Source organism: Cervus canadensis, chromosome 4 (assembly GCF_019320065.1).
Source record: "Cervus canadensis isolate Bull #8, Minnesota chromosome 4, ASM1932006v1, whole genome shotgun sequence".
Classification (NCBI taxonomy): Eukaryota; Metazoa; Chordata; class Mammalia; order Artiodactyla; family Cervidae; genus Cervus; species Cervus canadensis.
The window spans coordinates 69,218,057-69,238,200 of record NC_057389.1 but is presented as its reverse complement, the minus strand read 5'-3'; the positions used below and the strand labels follow the sequence as shown (position 1 = coordinate 69,238,200).

Here is a 20,144-nt window from a genome sequence, read left to right as displayed (position 1 = left end):
CTCTCTCTCCTCTCTTAATCTGATCTCAATTTCATGTATGTTTCCCAGTTTCATAATATACCAAGGGGAATTGATGCTGTTAGTTTTTTTAATTTTTTTTAAATTGAAGGCTAATTCTTTACAATACAGCATTGTTAATATTTTGTGTGTGTGTGTGTGTGTGTGTTTTAATCTCTCTGCTTCATTGTGGATAAGTTCTATTTACTTGCCTTCAAATTGGCTTACTCTTTCTTCTATAACATCTAATTTGGCGTTTAGCCCACCCATTGTAGTTTTTACTTCAGCTATTATATTTTTCAGATCTAGAATTTCCACTTAGTCCTTTTTTTAAAGTTTTCTACCCATATCCCAGAATATGTCATTACACATGTGTTATGGGCTTCCATAACACAGTATTATAACTGAGTGGCTTACAACAATAGAAATTAGTTCTCTCACAGTTCTGGAGAAGTCCAATCTCCAGGTGTCATCAGGATTGGTTCCCTCCTGAGGGTCCCAGGCTGACCTCATTTTATAACTATATCTGTAAGGATCCTATTTCCAAATTAGGTCACATTCGAAGTTTTGGGTGAACATGAATTTTTGAGGGACACTATTCAACTTATCATTACCCCTTCTCTATCCCAATTATTCTTTTGCTATTAATTAGTTTATATATTTATAATAGTTGTTGTATGTCCTTGCCTGATAATTCCAATAACTTAGGGTTTTATTTTCGGGAGGGGGGCTTCCATTGACTATATTTTCTCTTTATTATAAAGCATATTTTCTTGCTTCTTCTCATGCCTTATAATTTTTTACTGATTCTAGAATATAAAAGTGAGAGAAAAGATAATGGAGTATAACCATATCAAAGTATATACTGGGGTTTTTTTTCAATTTATTTATTTTGTGGCTGTGCTGGGTCTTCACTGCTGCTCACGGCCTTTCTCTAGTTGCGGTGAGTGGGGGCCACTCTCAGCATGGCAGCGTGCAGGCTTCTCATGCGGCGGCTCCTCTTGCTGTGGGCGCACAGGCTTCAGTAGTTGCAGCTCCCAGGCTCTAGGGCACGGACTCAGTAACTGGGCCACATGGGTTTTTGTTGCGCCGTGGCATGTGGAATCCTCGCTGGGCAGGGATTGAACCCATGTCCCCTGCACTGGCAGATGGATTCCCATCCACTGTACCACCAGGGAAGTCCTATATTATTTTGTTCTGTTTATTTTCTTAAGAGTGCAAGTCCTTACCTGTTTGGCAGTTAGAGGGACAGGCTCATCATTCAGATTCCTACTAAGCTTTGTGAGAATATTAGCAAACTGTACAGGTTAGAGATGAGAAGGGTCACACTCACATGAGACCACCATCACTTCAGACCCTAATTGCAAATTCAGGGGTTTCACCAAAGTACTGTTGGGAATGGCAATTTTCAAGGAATCATAGAACCTTCTCAATGCTATTATACTCCCTATATACACTGTATTATACAGTTTCTTACAGGGAAGGGATACAGATTAAGATAGACAAAGTAAAGAATTCATGAGTCTACAGAAGTGAAAAATGTGGGACGTCTGCTCCTTCTGTGTAGCCAAGACATATATACACAGTGTACTGTGCAATAGGGAGGCTGTCCTGAGTTACTTAGGTAAGGCATTGATTGGTTGATCTCAGTCTGCAGATCAACTGACACCTTGTGACCCTAAATCACCTGTGTGGTCTTTCTGGTGTGAGCAGTCCCCACCCTGAGGTGTGGTCAGCACCCACCCTAATTCATGTCTTTTTCTCTGGCTAGCCCAACACTCCTTGGAAGAAAAGTTATGACCAACCTACACAGCAAATTAAAATCAGAGACATTACTTTGCCAACAAAGGTCCATCTAGTCAAAGCTATGGTTTTTCCAGCAGTCATGTATGGACTGAGAGCTGGATACAAAGAAAGCTGAGTGCCAAAGAACTGATGCTTTTGCACTGTGGTGTTGGAGAAGACTCTTGAGAGTCCCTTGGACTGCAAGGAGATACAACCAGTCAACCCTAAAGGAAATCAATCCTGAATATTCACTGGAATGACTGAGGCTGAAGCTGAAACTCCAATACTTTGGCCACCCAATGTGAAGAACTGACTCATTTGAAAAGACCCTGATGCTGGGAAAGATTAAAGGTGGGAGGAGAAGGGGATGACAGAGGATGAGATGGTTTGATGGCATCACCAACTCTATGGACATGAGTTTGAGCAAGCTCTGGGAGTTGGTGATGGACAGGGAGGCCTGGCATGCTGCAATCCGTGGGGGTAACAAAGAGTCAGACATGACTGAGCAACTGAACTGAACTGAGCCCAACACTCCCAGAAAATAAAGCATAATATAGGGAAAACAAAGGTATCTCCCAGGACCTGAGGGCAAAATCCAGACCTCTTTTGGGATAGTTAAATTCTTTAAGACACAGGACAACCTTTGTCTTTGCCCAAGGCTCTGACAGCAAAATCATCATATTGCCTAACAGTTGGGGGGCCAGTATTGAGGTTATTGTTGTTGTTCAGTCACTAAGTCATGTCCAATGATTTGTGACCCCATGGACTGCAGCATGCCAGGCTTCCCTGTCCTCCACTATCTCCCAGAGTCTGCTCAAATTTGTGTTCACTGAGTTGGTGATGCTATCTAACCATCTCATCCTCTGTGGCCCTCTTCTCCTTTTGCCCTCAATCTTTCCCAGCATCAGGGTCTTTTTCATTAAGTCTGTTCTTTGCATCAGGTGGCCAAAGTATTGAGCTTCACTTTCAGAATCAGTCCCTCCAAAGAATATTCAGGGTTGATTTCCTTAAGGATTGATTGACTGGTTTGGTTTCCTTGCTATCCAAGGGACTCTTAAGAGTTTCTAGCACCACAATTCGAAAGCATCAATTCTTCGGTGCTCAGCCTTCTTTATGGCTCAACTTTCACATCCATACGTGACTACTGGAAAAACCATAGCTTTGACTAGACGGACCCTTCTTGTTGGCAAAGTGATGTCTTTGCTTCTTAATATGCCATCTAGTTTTATCATAGCTTTCCTTCCAAGGAAGCAAGCACAGTTTAATTTCACAGCTGCAGTCACCATCTGCAGTGATTTTGGAGCCCAAGAAAATAAAATCTGTCACTGCTTCCATTTTCCCCCTTTCTATTTGCCATGAAGCAATGGGATCTGATGCCATGATCTTAGTTTTCTGAATGTTGAGTTTCAAAAAAGTTTTTTCACCCTCTTCTTTCACCCTTATCAAGAGGTTCCTTAGTTCCTCTTCATTTTCTGCCATCAGAGTGGTATTCATCTGTATATCTGAGTTTCTCGATATTTCTCCCAGCAGTTTTGATTCCAGCTTGTGATTCATCTAGCCTGGCATTTTGCATGATGTACTCTGCATAGCAGGGTGACAATATACAGCCTTGTTGTACTCCTTTCCCAATTTGGAACCAGTCAGTTATTCCATGTCTGGCTCTAACTGTTGCTTCTTGACCTGAATACAGGGTCAAGTGTCCCTGTCAGAGAGGGGATAAACAAACAACTCATCTGTCCTACAAGCATTTTCATATTTTTGTACTAATTCAATTATTCATTGTCCCCTTTGTATCTTATGACAAAGTGGTACAGAACTATTTACCTTAGAAATTAGCTAATAGTTAGGTAAATCCATTTCTTCCTGAGACCGGTCAATTTCCACCTATTTGACTTCCTCAAGGGGCTTTAACTGAATTTCCCCAATACATGTGACTATGAATATAAGTATTATAACAAGGCCAGTGTTGCGGACTAGCACAGTGTGGCAGCAGACATGCCCCGAAAAGCCTCTGGCACATGACCAGAGTCCCCCTCAGCCAGTAAGAATGAGTTCAGTGATGGAAATGTCTCCCAGAGTGATGGATGTCACTCAGGTTTGCGACTTCCATTCAGTCGTTTCAGGCTGTAAAAGCAGGAGTGGTCTCAGCAACATGTCATCATCCTTTCAGGCATCTGGTGTAACTGAGCTAAGAGACAATAGCATCTTTCTCTGAGCCTCTCTCGAGGTACCAAAGTTAACTGCATAAATCATTAAACTTTATGTTCAGCTACCATTCCTTATGGGCTTTCCTGGTGGCTCAGATGGTAAAGAAACTTCCTGCAATGCGGGAGGTCCAGGTTCAATCCCTGGGTCAGGAGGATCCCCTGGAGAAGAGAATGGTTCCCCACTCCAGTATTCTTGCCTGGAGAATTCTATGGCCAGAGGAGCCTGGTGGGTCTATGAGGTCACAAATAATCAGACACTACCGAGAGACCAAAACACACACACACTCCATTCCTCTTCCTCCTCTCCATTCAAACCCGAAGGTTCCCACTTTGGGAGAGGGTTGTTAGCGGTGGCCACTGTGCTGGTCCAGACTGCCAGCAGCAATACAAATCTGGTCTAGCACCTACCCTCCCCAAAGCCACTCTCATTCCTGTGGGTAGGGTTAAAACAGAGCAGAACTGGTGGGCTATCCCAACCGCTAAGCAATACAACGGTATTCACCCTCAGCCCCAATTTTGCCAAGTTGGGTGAAGGCACAACCCACCCCATCAGACCCTTAAGAATCTGACATAAAAATGTAAAGGCATAGTTACAGTTTCTTAGGGGTCATCCCTGGGTTCAGCACCTGCGGTTGCAGCCCTGGTCCTGGACCACTGCATCAGGTAGGACAAAAGAGGTGGAAGTGACGCGAGGAAAAAAGAAAAATAATTACACCGCCATCTTTCCCACCTCCTCTTTCCCAAATACCATCCCCCCAAGAGCAGAGGAATCTAACTAGGGGGGACTATCCCTTGCCCCAGCCACTTGTTGTGTGTAAGTGCACACTCATAATGGTGTGTAAGCCAGCCGTTTATGCCTTTATTTCCCCATGTTTTAGACCTCTGAAATAGTTCTACATTGCTAATGATTAGTGAAATGGAAGTCAAAGCTACAATGAGGTATCACCTCACACCAGTCAGAATGGCCATCCCAAAAAGTCTATAAATGTTGGAGAAAAGGGAACGTTCTTACACTCTTGGCGGGAATGTAAATTGGTGCAGCCACTATGGAAAACAGTATGGAAGTTCCTTAAAAAACTAAAAATAGAGTTGCCATATGATCCAGAAAGCCCCTTTCTGCGCATATGCCCGCAGCACTATTTACAATAGCCAAGACATGGGAGCAACCTAAGTGCCCATTGACAGATGAATGGATAAAGAAGACATATGATAGGATATTACTCAGCCATAAAAAGAATGAAATAACATCATTTACAGCAACAAGGATAGACTTGGAGATTATCATACTAAGTGAAGTAAGTCAGAGAAAGACAAATAGCATATGGTATCACTTATATGTGGCATCTTGAAAAATGATACAAATGGGACTTCCCTGGTGGTACAGTGAATGGGAATCTGCCTGCCAGTGGAGGGGACGCAGATTCGCTCCCTGGTCTGGGAGGATCCCACATGCCACTGAGCAACGAAGCCCATGCGCCCAACTACTGAACCTGTGCGCTCTAGGGCCCTGGAGCCACAACTGTTGAGCCTGTGTGCTGCAACAACGGAAGGCCGCTGGCCTAGAGCCTGCGCTCCACAAGAGAAGCGCCACGACGACCCCGCTAGCCGCAGCTAGAGAAAGTGCGCACGCAGCAATGAAGGCCCATAATAAGTCAATAAAGTTATTTTTTAAAATTTTACAAATGATCCTGTTTACAAAATAGAAGCAGACTCACAGACATAGAAAATAAACTTACAGTTATCAAAGGAGAAAAGGGGGTGGTGTGGGGTTAAATAAGGAGTTTGGGATTAAGAGATACACACCATGTTATATTGGAGAAGAAAATGGCAACCCACTCCAATACTCTTGCCTGGAGAATCCCATGGACAGAGGAGCCTGACGGGCTACTGTCTGTGGGGTCACAAGGGTCGGACACGACCGAGCGACTAACCACAGCATGTTATATAAAATAGATAAGCAACAAGGTCTTACTGTATGGCACAGGGAACTGCATTCAATATTTTGTAATAACCTCTAATGGAAAATAATCTAAAAAATAATGTATATATGATATATAATTATATAGTTATATACAATTATACATATAATTGGAAGACTTTTCTGTACAGCTGAAACTAACACAACATTGTAAATCAACTATACTTCAATTTACAAGAAGTTTCCATTGTTCATTTCTCCATCAAACTTACTCAGGATGACATCTCTCTGTCCATCTACTTCATGGACCCAGGTGGCCACTTCAAATGAGCACCCTAGGAAACCTATTTGTTAAATCAAATCATCTTCCAAATCTGGAAGGTGTTCTTCTGTTGGGCATCACATGTCCTATGCACCCCATATGGTCATCCGGTTAACGGGCCAGTTTTCCATCGCCCTCTGCCTGACCATATGGCCAGGCCATTGGCCCCTGCCTGTGAGTCAGTAAAAACTCAAATATAGGGTCTTTTTACTACAGTTCAGTCCTTCCACCACTGCTAGGAAAAATGCAAACCGGCCCCCTGAGTTGAGTTGCTTTGATTTTCTTCTATCAGAGTGGTAGCCTGCCAAACAGGAAGGTGTCCACTCACTGTGGAGCTTCTGCCCACAAACCACACAGCTCTTTGTTGGCCAGTGGACGGCAGCCCCCAGGGCACTGCCCAGGTAGCCTGTAGCCATAGGATCCAGCAGCTCTTTTCTTTTTTTTCAAATTTCAAACTTTTTATTTTGTATTGGGGTATAGCCGATTAACAATGTTGTAGTTTCAGGTCAATAGTGAAGGGACTCCACCATACATATACATGGATCCAGGCTTCCCTGGTGGCTCAGTAGAGAATCCATTGCAATGCAGAAGTCACTGGAGACGCAGGTTCAATCCCTGGGTAGGGAAGATCCCCCTGGAGGAGGAAATGGCAAACTGCTCCAATATTCTTGCCTGAAAAATCCCATGGACAGAGGAGTCTGGCGGGCTACAGTCCATAAATAGACAGATGTAGACACGACTGAAATGACTTGCAACTTAGCACACATGCGTACATGTATCCATTCTCCCCCAAAGCCCCCTCCTATCCAGGCTGGCACATAACACTGAGCAGAGTTCCATGTGCTATATACTAGGCCCTTGTTGGTTATCCATTTTGAATATAGCAGCGTGACACAACCTTCCCAAACTTCCTAACCACCCCTTCCCCCAGGCAATCATGTTTGTTTTCTAAGCCTATGAGTCTTTTTCTGTTTTCTAAGTTCATTTGCATCATTTATTTTTAGATTCCACATATAAGAGATGTCTACAATATTTCTCCTTCTCTGTCTGACTTACTTCATTCAGTATGACTCTCTAGGTCCATCCATTTTGCTGCAAATGGCATGCTTTCCTTCTTGTTAATGGCCGAGTAATAGTCCATTGTATATATTTACCACATCTTCTTTATCCATCTGTCTGTTGATGGACATTTAGGTTGCTTCCATGTCTTGGGTATTGTAAAAAAAAAAAAAAAGTGCTTCAATGAACACTGGGGTGCGTGTATCCTTTCTGATCATAGTTTTCTCCAGATATATATCCAGGAGTGGGATTGCTGGGTCATATGGTAGCTCTATTTTTAGTTTTTTAAGGAACCTCCATACTGTTCTCCACAGCGGCTGTGCACAAAGTTGGTCAGTTGTGTCCAACTCTTTGTGACCCCGTGGACTGTAACCCACCAGGCTCATCTATCCATGGGATTCTCCAGGCAAGAATACTAGAGTAGGTTGTCATGCCCTCCTCTAGGGAATCTTCCCGACCTGAGGATTAAATCCACATCTCTTGTGTCTCCTGCATTAGCAGGCAGGCTCTTTACCATTAGCACCACCTGGTACACAATGGCTGTACCAATTTACATTCCTGCCAACTGTGTAGGAAGGTTCCCTTCTCTCCCTACCCTCACCAGCATTTGTTGTTTGTGGATTTTTTGATAATTCAGCAGCTCTTTAGGTGGTTCCGAGTCAGCCCTAGAGGAAAAGAGTAAGTATCACCTGGCATTCTGTGGCATGTTCCTGTATGAAACACTTCCATTGTATGATGGAACACTCCTGGGCATTGCCCTCCCCACTAGAGTATTTCTCCATCATCACCCAAGGCATAATGAGTGTTTCAGGTTCAAGGTTATTTTATGTCTCTCAGTCATAGGGGAAATCTCAAAGCCCAATAGCAAGCTGTGTGTGTGTGCTTAGAGGCTCAGTCGTGTCCAAGTCTTTTAGTAATAATTTTCTCTCAAATGTGAATGTTCTGGTCCCAAATCCCAGAAATTGCCACTAGGTGGCACTCACAGGCTTTTGCTATAAACTCCAGTCTACACTGCACATTGGGCTTTGGAATTGCAAAGCAACAACCTGTGTGGGCTCAGACACCCTCACAGGTTCCCATTTACTGTTTCCAATCAATATTGGAGGAAGGGTAGATTTCCATGCCTTCTGTTTTACAATGCTGGTAGGGGAAGCCTTCCCCAGTCAGACACAGTATCTATCCTCATAATACATTCAGGTAAAGAAGATGCAACCACTTCATACAGTCTTGATGTGGGTTCAATCCCTGGGTCAGGAAGATTCCCCAGAGTAGGAAATGGCAACCCACTCCAGTATTCTTGCCTGGGGAAATCCCATGGACAGAGGAGCCTGGTGGGCTACAGTCCATGGGGTCACAGAGCCGGGTACGATTGAGTGACTAAACAAAAACAAAGTGGATGCAACCACTTCATATAGTCTGTTCATACCTTCGATTTTCATCCAAACTTTCACCTTTATCCCTTCTACCCTCCCAATTTAGCTATAGCTCCGTTAGGACTTCACTGTGATTTTGGAATCACAGTGCACGGGGCTCCCATATCAAGGAGTCCCAGAAAAAGTCTCTTCTCCATCCTCTGACCATTTTACTCACTCAAGTTCATATGGCCTTGAGTCTCCAGCAGGGGTCAGTTCTTATCTTGATTATATTGCAGGGCCATTGCCCCAGATAATTGGAGGCCTCTAGCCATCTTTGTCTTCCAGCTTTAAAAATTCCTCCACAAAGAATAAATAAAGCAGACTTATTTAGGGCCCTTCACTATCAGAGCTTGTGTTCACTTCAGCAGCACATACACTAAAATTGGAATGATACAGAGAAGATTAACATGGCCCCTGTGCAAGAATGACATGCAAATTTGTAAAGTGTTCCAAGTTTAAATATATATATATATAACTTATATAACATGTGTGTGTGTGCCTGTGTGTGTGTGTGTGTGTGTGTGTGTGAAGTCACTTCAGTTGTGTCCAACTCTTTGTGACCCTATGGACTGTAGCCAATCAGGCTCCTCTATCCATAGGATTCTCCAGGCAAGAATACTGGAGTGGGCTGCCATGCCATCCCTCCAGGGGATCTTCCCAACCCAGGGATTGAACCCACATTTCTTATGTCTCCTGCATTGGCAGGTGGGCTCTTTACTACTAGCGCCACCTGGGAAGCCCATAATGTAACATATATAATATATACATATCTTCACTGTGGTTCCAGTATCATTTCTCCCTTCAATAGTGGCCCTGATACTACTGCCTGTAGCTCAGACCAGCTGTAATACAAGCTTGGTCCAGTCTCAGAATCTGCAATACTCTTTTGCTTTCATTTTAGCAATTACAGATAATAACCAAGGCAGAGTGTATTTTTTTGCTTATTTCTTGTTACTTTTGATTTCATTATGCATCCAGTGAACCAACTCTGTGGGAATAGATTCTATCATTTCTAAATTCTATTTCTGGTTTTTTTTATATATATTTAAATTTTTTACCTATTTATTTTTGGCTGCACTGGGTCTTTGTTGCTGTGCCTGGGCTTTCTCTAGTTGCTGTGTGAGCAGGGGCTATACTTTGTTGCGGTGTGTGGACTTCTCGCAGTGGCTTCTCTTGTTGTGGAGCACAGGCTCCAGGACTTGCAGGCTCAGTAGTTAGGGCACATGGGCTCTAAACAGCTGGCTCAGTTGTTGTGGAGCACAGGCTGAGCTGCCCCAAGGCATATGAATACCAGATCACCTTATCTGCCTCCCCAGAAATCTGTATGCATGTCAAGAAGCAACAGTTAGAACCGGACATGGAACAATGGACTGATTCCAAATTGGGAAAGGAGTATGTCAAGGCTGTATATTGTCACCCTGCTTATTTAACTTATATGCAGAGTACATCATGCAAAATGCCGGGCTGGATGAAGCACAAGCTGGAATCAAGATTGCCAGGAGAAACATCAATAAGCTCAGATATGCAGATGACCACCCTTATGGTAGAAAGAGCAACTAAAGAAACTCTTGATGAAAGTGAAAGAGTGGAGTGAAAAACTCAACACTGGCTTAAAACTCAACATTCAAAAAACTAAGATCATGGCATCTGGTCCCATCACTTCATGGCAAATAGATGGGGAAACAATGGAAAGTGACAGACTTTCTTTTCTTGGGCTCCAAAATCACTGCAGGTGGTGACGGCAGCCATGAAATTAAAAGACACTTGCTCCTTGGAAGAAAAGCTTTGACCAACCTAAACAGCATATTAGAAAGCAGAGACATTACGTTGCCAACACAGGTCCATCTAGTCAAAGCTATGGTTTTTCCAGTCATGTATGGATGTGAGAGTTGGACCATAAAGAAAGCTGAGAGCCGAAGAATTGATGCTTTTGAACTGTGGTGTTGGAGAAGACTCTTGAGAGTCCCTTGGACTGCAAGGAGATACAACCAGTCAACCCTAAAGGAAATCAATCCTGAATATTCACTGGAAGGACTGAGGCTGAAGCTGAAACTCCAATACTTTGGCCACCTGATGTGAAGAACTGACTCATTTGAAAAGACCCTGATACTGGGAAAGATTAAAGGGAGGAGGAGAAGGGGATAACAGAGGATGAGATGGTTGAATGGCATCACAGACTATGGACATGAGATTGAGCAAGTTCTGGGAGTTGGTGATGGACAGGGAAGCCTGGCGTGCTGCAATCCGTGGGGCAGCAAATAGTCGGATACGACTGAGTGACTGAACTGAAGTGTCTCTCCCTTCCTGGGACACCAATGCTGTACCCTTAGATGATAAGACTATGTTTCACACGCCAAGGTCATACTGATTCAATGTATATGTGCTGATCTGATTTTTAAAAAAAAAAAAACAAAATCCTGAAGGAATGTATCCCTGACTTTTTTATGTTCTTTGCTCTGACCAGACATAAAACTGTGCTGTAAACCATGTTTCTCTGGAGCAGTCCCTCAGAGTAATCTGAGAGGCTGTCTTCTGGGCTATAGCCCTCAGTTTGGCTCAAATAAAACTCGTTTCTATTCCTATTATAGATTGCTTATTGTTTTCATCCACACTTCTTTTTTTTTTTTTCCATCCACACTTCTTTGACTGGATCTTTGTTGCTCAACCCATCTCCTGAGTTCCTTATGTCAACAATGACACGTTTCAGGCCCCACATCTCCAGTGGGTTCTTTCTAACTGCTTGTTCTTTCTTCATGTTCAGGAGCGTCCTGGGTCTGAGGAAATCCTTGCTGGCAGGTCTACGCAGTCGGCTTCACTAGTACAAGTTGTTCCATTTCTTCTTTGCAGTTCCTGCAAGTCTCAGATCCCCGGAGGACCCATAGTCCCATCTGCCCTGATGGTGAACCTACTGTGGGGGAGACTACACCTCAGGGCTGAGGGCCTCTCAGGTACGTTTTGGCCCCATCATTTTGCATTTTCTCACCCCCTCTCCACGCACCCCCGCCAGGTGTGTGTGTGTGTGTGTGTGCCTGTGTGTGTGCTAAATCGCTTCAGTCCTGTCTGACTCTTTGCAACCCATGGACCATAGCCCGCCAAGCTCCTCTGTCCATGGGATTCTCCAGGCAAGAATCCTGGAATGGGTTGCCATGTCCTCCTTCAGGGGATCCTCCTGACCCAGGGATCTAACCCAGGTCTCTTAAGTACATTGGCAGGCGGATGTCTTTACTGCTAGCGCCACCTGGGATGCCCCACAAAAGTCGTTTTCTATGAGACGTACTGTGTGATTCACTCCTAGCTTCCTCTCTGCTCTCACTCCTGTGACTCATCTATTCTGTCTGCAAGCCCTGAGATCACTCAAGGTCAAATGACTGCAACTGAAATGCTTAACTTCATTTTCCCTATTATATATAATCTTCTGTTACGTAAGTTCAATTCATCTACGTTTACTGATATAACTGATACTTTGGTGTCATCTCTCTTGTACCATGTCATATTCACTCTGTATTGTTTTATTTTCAGGGCTTCCCAGGTGGCTCAGTGGTAAAAAATCAGCCTGCAATGCAGGAGACCCAAGTCTGATTCCTGGGTCGGGAAGATCGCCTGGAGAAGGAAATGGCAACCCACTCCAGTATTCTTGCCTGGAGAATCCCATGGACAGCAGAACCCGGCAAAGTATAGTCCATGGAGTTGCAAAGAGTCGGACAGTACTGAAGTGACTAAAACAGCAACAAATTCTCTGTCTGATTTGTTTGCTTTTGCTTTTGTATTTCTTTTGGAACTGAGGAGCTTTGTATTTCCGGTTGGTGGTTATTTTTCGGTTAATTACTTCTATGAGGTCCTCAGGCCTTTGTCCTTATTCAGGTTTCTGCTATTTTATTTGCCAGCTCTGAGTGCCGTCCTTGGATGCTGACCTGTTCTCTCTGTGAGAGTCAGTGAGCTCCCAGTGTTTTCCCCGCGCTCTCCCCATCCCCCACTGTTCAGCCACTCTTAGCACATACAAGGTTTACGTACATTTTCTCCACCCTTTTTCCTATCTTTGTTTTATAGTTTGACCCACAGATAACATATTCCAGGCATCAAGAGCTTTTTGCCAGTTTCTCAAATCATCTCCTTTTTGGATAAATTTCATCCTCAAACGACCTGTGAATGGGTATTCCCTGTTTCTATATTTTTAAAGCTGTTTTTTTTCTAGCATCTTAATACTTAAAGGATTACTTGTCTGCATATAAAAGCCATTGGTTTACCCTCTCATACACTGTTTCTTTTTAAAAATACTATTTCTTAATTTTATTTATTTATTTATGCTTATTTTATTTTTGGCTATGCTGGGTCTTTGTTGCTGCTCAGGCTTTTCTCTAGTTGCAGCAAGGGGGCCTCCTCTTCATTGCAGTGCTCAGAATTTGGCAAGACAGAATCCCATTCTTTCGAGGTGCCGTCTCCAAGAAGGTACCATAGCTGAGTCTTCAGAGAGCCATTCCACATTTCCATTGAGTCAGCCACTTCTGGATGACAGACTATGTGGTAAGACTATGACAGAGAAGAATAAACCTGACTGCACATTGGATCTATTCCTTTAGCTGTAACCTCTGCGCTCTGTTGCCTGTGCCTGGTTATGCTGGTTCTGAACATCTGTAAAAGAATATTCCTTGCAGCCTGAAATATACATACAACTCCTTCTCAATGCTCTGCCTCACAGGCTTTAAAAGTATAACACTTTTCCATTCAAATAGAGATAAACGTTGTAGAACAGAAAGTAACAACTGTCTTGTTGGAAGATTATATGTGAGCAGATCTATGCAGAGAGCTGCGAGAACAAAGGATTAAAGAAGCAAGAAGTCTGCAACAGCCAGTTACACCTCCTCCCCTTTTAGTACAAAAAAAGCCTGAATTCTAACTCAGGTAAAATGGTTCTTTGGAACACTAGTCCATCATCTTCTTGGTCTGCTGGCTTCCTGAACAAAGTCGTTATTCCTTGTATCAACACCTTGTCTCTTGGTTTATTGGCCTGTCATGCTGGGACCTGGGGCTTCCCTTGTGGCTCGAGGTAAAGAATCCAGGAGATTGCAATGCAGGAGACGCGGGTTCAATACCTGGGTGGGGAAGATCCTCTGGAGAAGGAAATGGTAACCCACTCCAGTATTCTTACCTGGGAAATCCCATGGACAGATGAGCCTGGCAGGCTATAGTCCCTGGGGTTGCCAAAAAGAGTCGGACACAAATTTGTAACTAAACAATAATATGCAGGGAGGAGTAGGAGCTTGGACTCAGTAACAAGACCAGTTAATGCCATTAACATGTGCCCAATGCTGCTTCTTTGCAGTGGAATTAATTTCTTGGTCAGAAGGAACACTGTGCAGAGTACCATGACAGCAGGTAGATCACTGTGTGAGTCCAGAATGGTGGAGCTAAGAGAAGCATCAGAGGCAAGGAAGCCAAATCTAGTCTCAGATCTAGATCAAGTGAAGTGAAAGTGGCAGTCACTTCACTTGTGTCCGACTCTTTGCGACCCCATGGACTGTAGCCCACCAGGCTCCTCTGTCCATGGAGTTCTCCAGGCAAGAATACTGGGGTGGGTAGCCATTCCCTTCTCCAGGGGATCTTCCTGACCCAGGGATCAAACCCGGGTCTCCTGCATTGCAGGCAGACTCTTTACCGTCTGAGCCACCAGGGAAGCCCAAAGATATGCCAAGGAAGACAAATCTATATTCAGATCTAGCTCAAGGGTCTGTGTCTATTTCTGTAAGAGTGAATTTCTTACCCCTCCATGATGGAAAAGAGAATATAATCAACCAGAAACCAGGAAAGTGGCTACTCTTCCTTCACGAGGGGCTCAGGGCTGGTCTCTGGAGCTGTCATACGGCTCACTCAGCGGCGGCATGGCCCTGGTCAGATGTGGTCGGGAGAAGTCCATGGTACTGAACCGTGCACAGGCTCCACTGCCGTCACCAAGGCCACTTTGCTCATGGGTCCACTGAGCCTGCTGTGCCTGGGAAAAGGCTGATGGACACCTACAGGTGTTATTTTGTCCACCTAGTTATGAAGAGCCTCCTCTGCATAGATGCTCTTTGGTGGGCATCCACACAGAACACAAAAAACTTCACAGTCTGCTCCCTTCCAAGAGGTCCAAACATATTCTTCTCCAGACGTTCTCATTATTAATTTTCCAATTTTGATCCTCTTAAGACCTTGGCAATCCAGCCAAATAATCAGCCACTGCCCATAAATCATGGTACACTCATTCTTCCAGGCATTTCTCACTCCAGACAAAGTGCACAGCCAGATGTGCTGCCCAGAGGATTTCTCTTCACCTCTGACCCCAATTCAGGAGGGTCAGAGTCAGGGGAAAACAGATTTAAAGATGTTATACAATTGGCTTGGAAGATGGAGAGAGAGGTTCTAAGTCAAATAATGCTGATGGCTTCTAGAAGCTGGACAAGGCAAGGAAATAGATGCCCCCTAGAGTGTCTAGAAGGAACCCAGCCCTTCTGTCCCCTCAATTTAGCCAGTGAGATTTCTGACCTACAGTAGGGCTGCCCACTGGAGCTGTCCACTTCTGAATGTCAAAAGCTTCTCATGCAGACCATCTGGAAACCAGGCTCAAGTTCTTTCTCTCTCCGTCAGCTGGCCAAGAAGGCTCCCCATGAGGTCACAGGCCTGGACTGATGGCAAGAGGCAAACACAGGAGTTGGCAGCAAAGGAGTCCAAGCCAGCCGCTGGTGTAGCCTATATGCACCTTTGGACATGCCCAGGCTCGGTCTCTAGTCTGCCACTGGTGCTCTGCTGCTGCTGCGGGCACCAAAGGGCAGTATAAGGACAGCAATGCCAACTTTGTTGTGGGCAACTCAGGCTGCATCTTCACCTGATGTCCCATGGTTAGGCCTTTCCAACCCAAAGCCAGAAAATATTTCTCAAAGGGAGAATGGTTCTATATGCAAAGGAGGGGATGAATTTGCTCTAAAATCCTGAGGATTATGCTGTATTCTCTTGGTGCTTTCCAGAAGCTCTGCACAGCGCTCCTATTTGTCACAGACACAGCGAGTGTCATTGGTTCTGCTGGATCATGAGGCCCAAGTGTTGGGGAAGCTCTTACTGTGGCACAGACTGCCCTTGTTCTGGTCTCCTCTCAAACCCAGGTGGCTGGGACTTCCCTGGTGGTCCAGTAGCTAAGACTCCAAGCTCCTAACACAAAGGGTCCAGGTTTGATCCCTGGTCAGGGAAACAGACCCCACATGCCTCAGCTAAAAGATTCTGCATTCTGCAACTAAAGAGTGTTGTAACTGAGACCTGATACAGCCAAATAAATAAATAATAATAATAAAAACAGGTGGCTTTCCAGGTAGCTCTCATTGGGAAAAGGATCAGACACAGACATGGTGCGTGTTGTCTCTGCTCTGAAAGGACTCACCAAGAACTGTGCCTCTCTTTTTTGGTGGTAGGTTGTGGAAGGTGCATTTGTCTTTTATCAGAGAAGAGGTACATTCCAGACCATCAGACTAGCCAAATGAGGAAATGGTGGACCTCTGAAATTTTATGAGGTTTTATGAGGTTCATACTGCTCACCATATGACTTGTGTGCATCTTATTAAGACATCAAAAGTATCTGCTCTTTCTTGTTCATCAGGCCAGTCAACATCACATCAACGCAGAGGATCAGCACCAGGTTTTCTGGAACGGCAAGGTGGTCGAGTGGTCTATGGATTATATTATAGCCGAGCAGGAGAGCTGACACATCCCTGAGGTAAGACCGAAGGCAAGTTGCTGACCCCAGTAGGTGGGAAAAACAAAAAACACCGTCTTTGGAGAGCCTTACAAATCGGTATAGAGAAAAAGGCATTAGCTAGATCAACAGCTACCAACTGTCAGGAGGTGTGCTGAACTGCTCCAGTGACAGGCTCCAGTGACGGCTGGGACAGCTGCTGCAATCTGAGTCACCAGCAGCCAACAGCTGAGTGAAGTGGGGGTGTGGCATTAAGCTCTGCAACTCCCCTTGGGAGGCAGTCTTGTTTCCAGGTTCCTATTTTGGTACAGAGGAGCAGCTTCTGGAGCTTTCACTCCAAGGGGTAGGGAACCAACGTCAGCATTCCTCCAGTTGCCAGGTATGTCTTTTCCAATTATACATTCAATAATTGAAGAAATATCAATTAAGGGACTTCCCATCCAGCAGTTAAGAGACCACTGGCCAATGCAAGGGGCATGGATTCAATCCCTGGTTCGGGAAGATCCCACATATCATGGAGCAACTAAGCCCATGAGCCACAACTATTGAGCCTGTGCTCGAGAGCCGCAACTACTGAAGGCCTCGGGCCCGAGAGCCTGCGCTCTGCAACAAGAGAAGCCACTGCAACGAGAGGCCCACGCACTGCAACTAGAGAAGAGCCCCTGCTCTCTGCAACTAGAGAAAGCCCATGCATAGCAATGAGGACCCAGTGCGATCAAAAATAAATAAACTTTTTTAAAAGAAATATCCATTGATTTTTGACAGGGGTGCCAAGACAATTCAATGGGAAAAAAGTCTTTTCAACAAATGGTGCCAGGACGACTGGATACCTATGTAGAAAACAATGAAGCTGGACCTCTTTCATATACCATGCACAAAAATGAACTCAAAATGGATTGTGGGCCTAGATGAATGAGCTAACACTATAAAACTCTTAAACTGTAAAAGTAAACCTTTGTGACCCTGGGTCAGGCGAAGCCTCTTTAGAGGCTTCAAAGACATCAAAGAGACACACACACACACACACACACAGATAAACTGAACTTCATAAAAATTAAAAACTTTGAATACGTCAGTACTTGATGAACTAGAGATCTTGATTTCAAATACCATTCTCCAATGAAAGGAACCAGGGCTCCTTGGAGAAATGGCTGATTCTAGGACCAGGCAGGAATTATATAAGATGAGACTGAAACATCTTATAGTGCCAGAAAGTAAAGAACTGTTACACACACACACACACACACACACACACGCATAGTGATGGGAAAATGTCAGAGGAACCCAGGACCAACTCAAAGCAGGGTTGGAACAATTTGAGCAACAAAATAAAGTTGTCACGGTGTATAAAAATAAATGTAAAAAAAAAATGCCACCGAGCCTATACTGACATAGATAAATGACTGACTAAATAAATGAGAAGAGACAAGTCACCCATGCAAAAGAATTCTAAATAATGTATATGGCTTCTCTGCCCTCAAGGAGTCGGCATAACTCCACAGTCCTTAAACGGAGGCTGCACATAGTGTGGACATAACTCCAGTTTAATTAAGAGAGACATATCAATTAAAAATAAAACAGAAAAATACACCAGATAAACTCAAACTAAAGAACACCCTAAAAAGAAACTCCTAACCTGTACTCCTCAAAACTGTCAAGGTCATCAAGAATAAGGAAAGTCTGAGAAATTGTCCACCCAGAGGAGCCTAAGGAGACATGATGACTAAACGTGACGTTTTGCCCTGGATGGGGTCCTGGCTCAGAAGCAGAGCATCAGGTAAAAACTGAAGAAGTCTGAATAAAGTATCTGTATTGGTTCATTAATTGTAACAACTGTGCCATATCAATGTAAGATGTTAATAACATGGGAACCTGGGTGTAGTACATGGGAATTCTTTGTACTATCTTTGTAATTTTCCTGTAAAACTCTTCTAAAATTAAACTTTTATTTTTTAAAAATGTAAAACTTGTGAAGGACACCCTAAATAAAGTGAAAGGAAACCCAGAAGATTAAGTATTTTTCCTAGGAGAGAAAGGTCCAGAGAAGCAGGCAGGGCCAATGATACTAAGTATTTTTCATGTGCTTACTGGCAATATGTATGTCTTCTTTTGTGAAGTGTATTTTCAAATCTTTTGCACTTGTAATACTGGATCAATTGTCTTATTACTGCCTTTTGTGTGAAGTTTTATTGACTTAACATAAACTTATTATCTTATAGTCAGGTAGATCAGAAATCTCATTGGGCTAACATCAAGGGGACAGCAGGGCTGGGATCCCCCTAAAGACTAGAGGATCATTATTTCCATGCCGTTTCCACCTTCCAAACCCACCCGTGTTCTTTGACTTGTAACCTGTTCCTCCATCTTCAAAGCCAAGAATGTAACATCCTCAAAAATCTGTTTTCCTCTGACTCTGACCTTCTTGTCTCCCTCTTCTAAGGTCACTGTGATTACCTTGGGCCCAACTAAGTAACCAGTACAGCCTTCCCATCCAAAGATCCTTTATTTAATCACAACTGCCAAATTCCTCTAAAGTAACATATCCACAGGTTTTAGGTATTAGGATGTGGACATCTTTGGGGAAGCCATTAATCAGCCTACAACTCCCATAATCTAACATTAAGTATACAAAGCTAGCAATAAACAATGCACATAGATTCATTTACCTAAGAAAAAACACTATTATCACTGAGTGTTACGAGTTCTTTATATGCTCTAGATCAAGTTCTTTTTTTATTTAATTTATTTATTATTTTTGGCTGCTCTGGGTCTTCGTTGCTGTGCATGGGCTTTCTCTAGTGGGGGTGAACAGGGACTTCTTGTTGTGGTGGCTTCTCTTGTTGCAGAGCACTGGTCGTAGGCACTCAGGCCTCAGTAGTTGCAGCACTCAGGCCCTAGAGCATGCAAGCTTCAGTAGTTGTGGTGCACGGCCTAGTTGTCCTGCAGCATGTGGAATCTTCCCGAACCAGGGATCACTCACGTCCCCTGCACTGGCAGGCAGATTCTTAACCACTGGACGACCAGGGAAATCCTAGATCAAGTTCTTTGACAGGTATGTGTGAATACCATCTCCCAATCTGTGACATGTTGCTGCTAAGACACACCATAACTGAGACGGATCTCAAGAACATTATTCTGAGTGAAAACACAAAAAATTATACTGGATGACTCCATTGAGAAGAAGTTCTAAAGGAGGCAAGACTAGTCTATGGTGGAAGAAAAATCCAGACAGTAGGAAAAGCCCTGATATTTGTGCAGCTCAGACCGGGGGGACCCTCTGCTTAGGGTAGCTGCTCTGAGTTTCAGGCTTCTGCCCTCCCAGCAGATGTTGAATAGAAATCCTCAGCAGTCCATTCTGTCTGCTTTACCCTGTTCTCAGCTTAGGGACCATGGTAGAAAGAACGATGGCCCCCAAGGATGCCCATATCCTAACCCTTGGCATCACACATGTGAATATCTTAATGCTACATCGCAAAAGGGGAATTAAGAGTGGCAGATCAGCTGACTTTAAAACAGGATGATTATCCTGGATTTTCCATGTTGGCCCAATGTAATGACATGGGCTCTCAAAGGCAGCAGCAGAAGATGGAGAGATGCAATGATGGAAGAGATTCAAAGTGTAGAGGGACTGGTCCACTGTCGAGGACTTTGAAGATGGAGAAAGCAGGTCATGACCCAAGGAATGTGGCTGGCCTCCAGAAGCAGAAGCAGGGGATGACCCTAA

General features: G+C 44.1%; 1 non-coding gene across 1 annotated transcript; it reads left to right on the top strand.

Annotated features, from left to right (window-relative positions):
- The first annotated feature begins 9,055 nt into the window (after window positions 1-9,055).
- On the top strand, window positions 9,056-9,162 carry LOC122441091. Its single transcript, XR_006269234.1, has one exon. It is a non-coding gene; the product is annotated as a U6 spliceosomal RNA (small nuclear RNA).
- The last annotated feature ends 10,982 nt before the right edge of the window (window positions 9,163-20,144 follow it).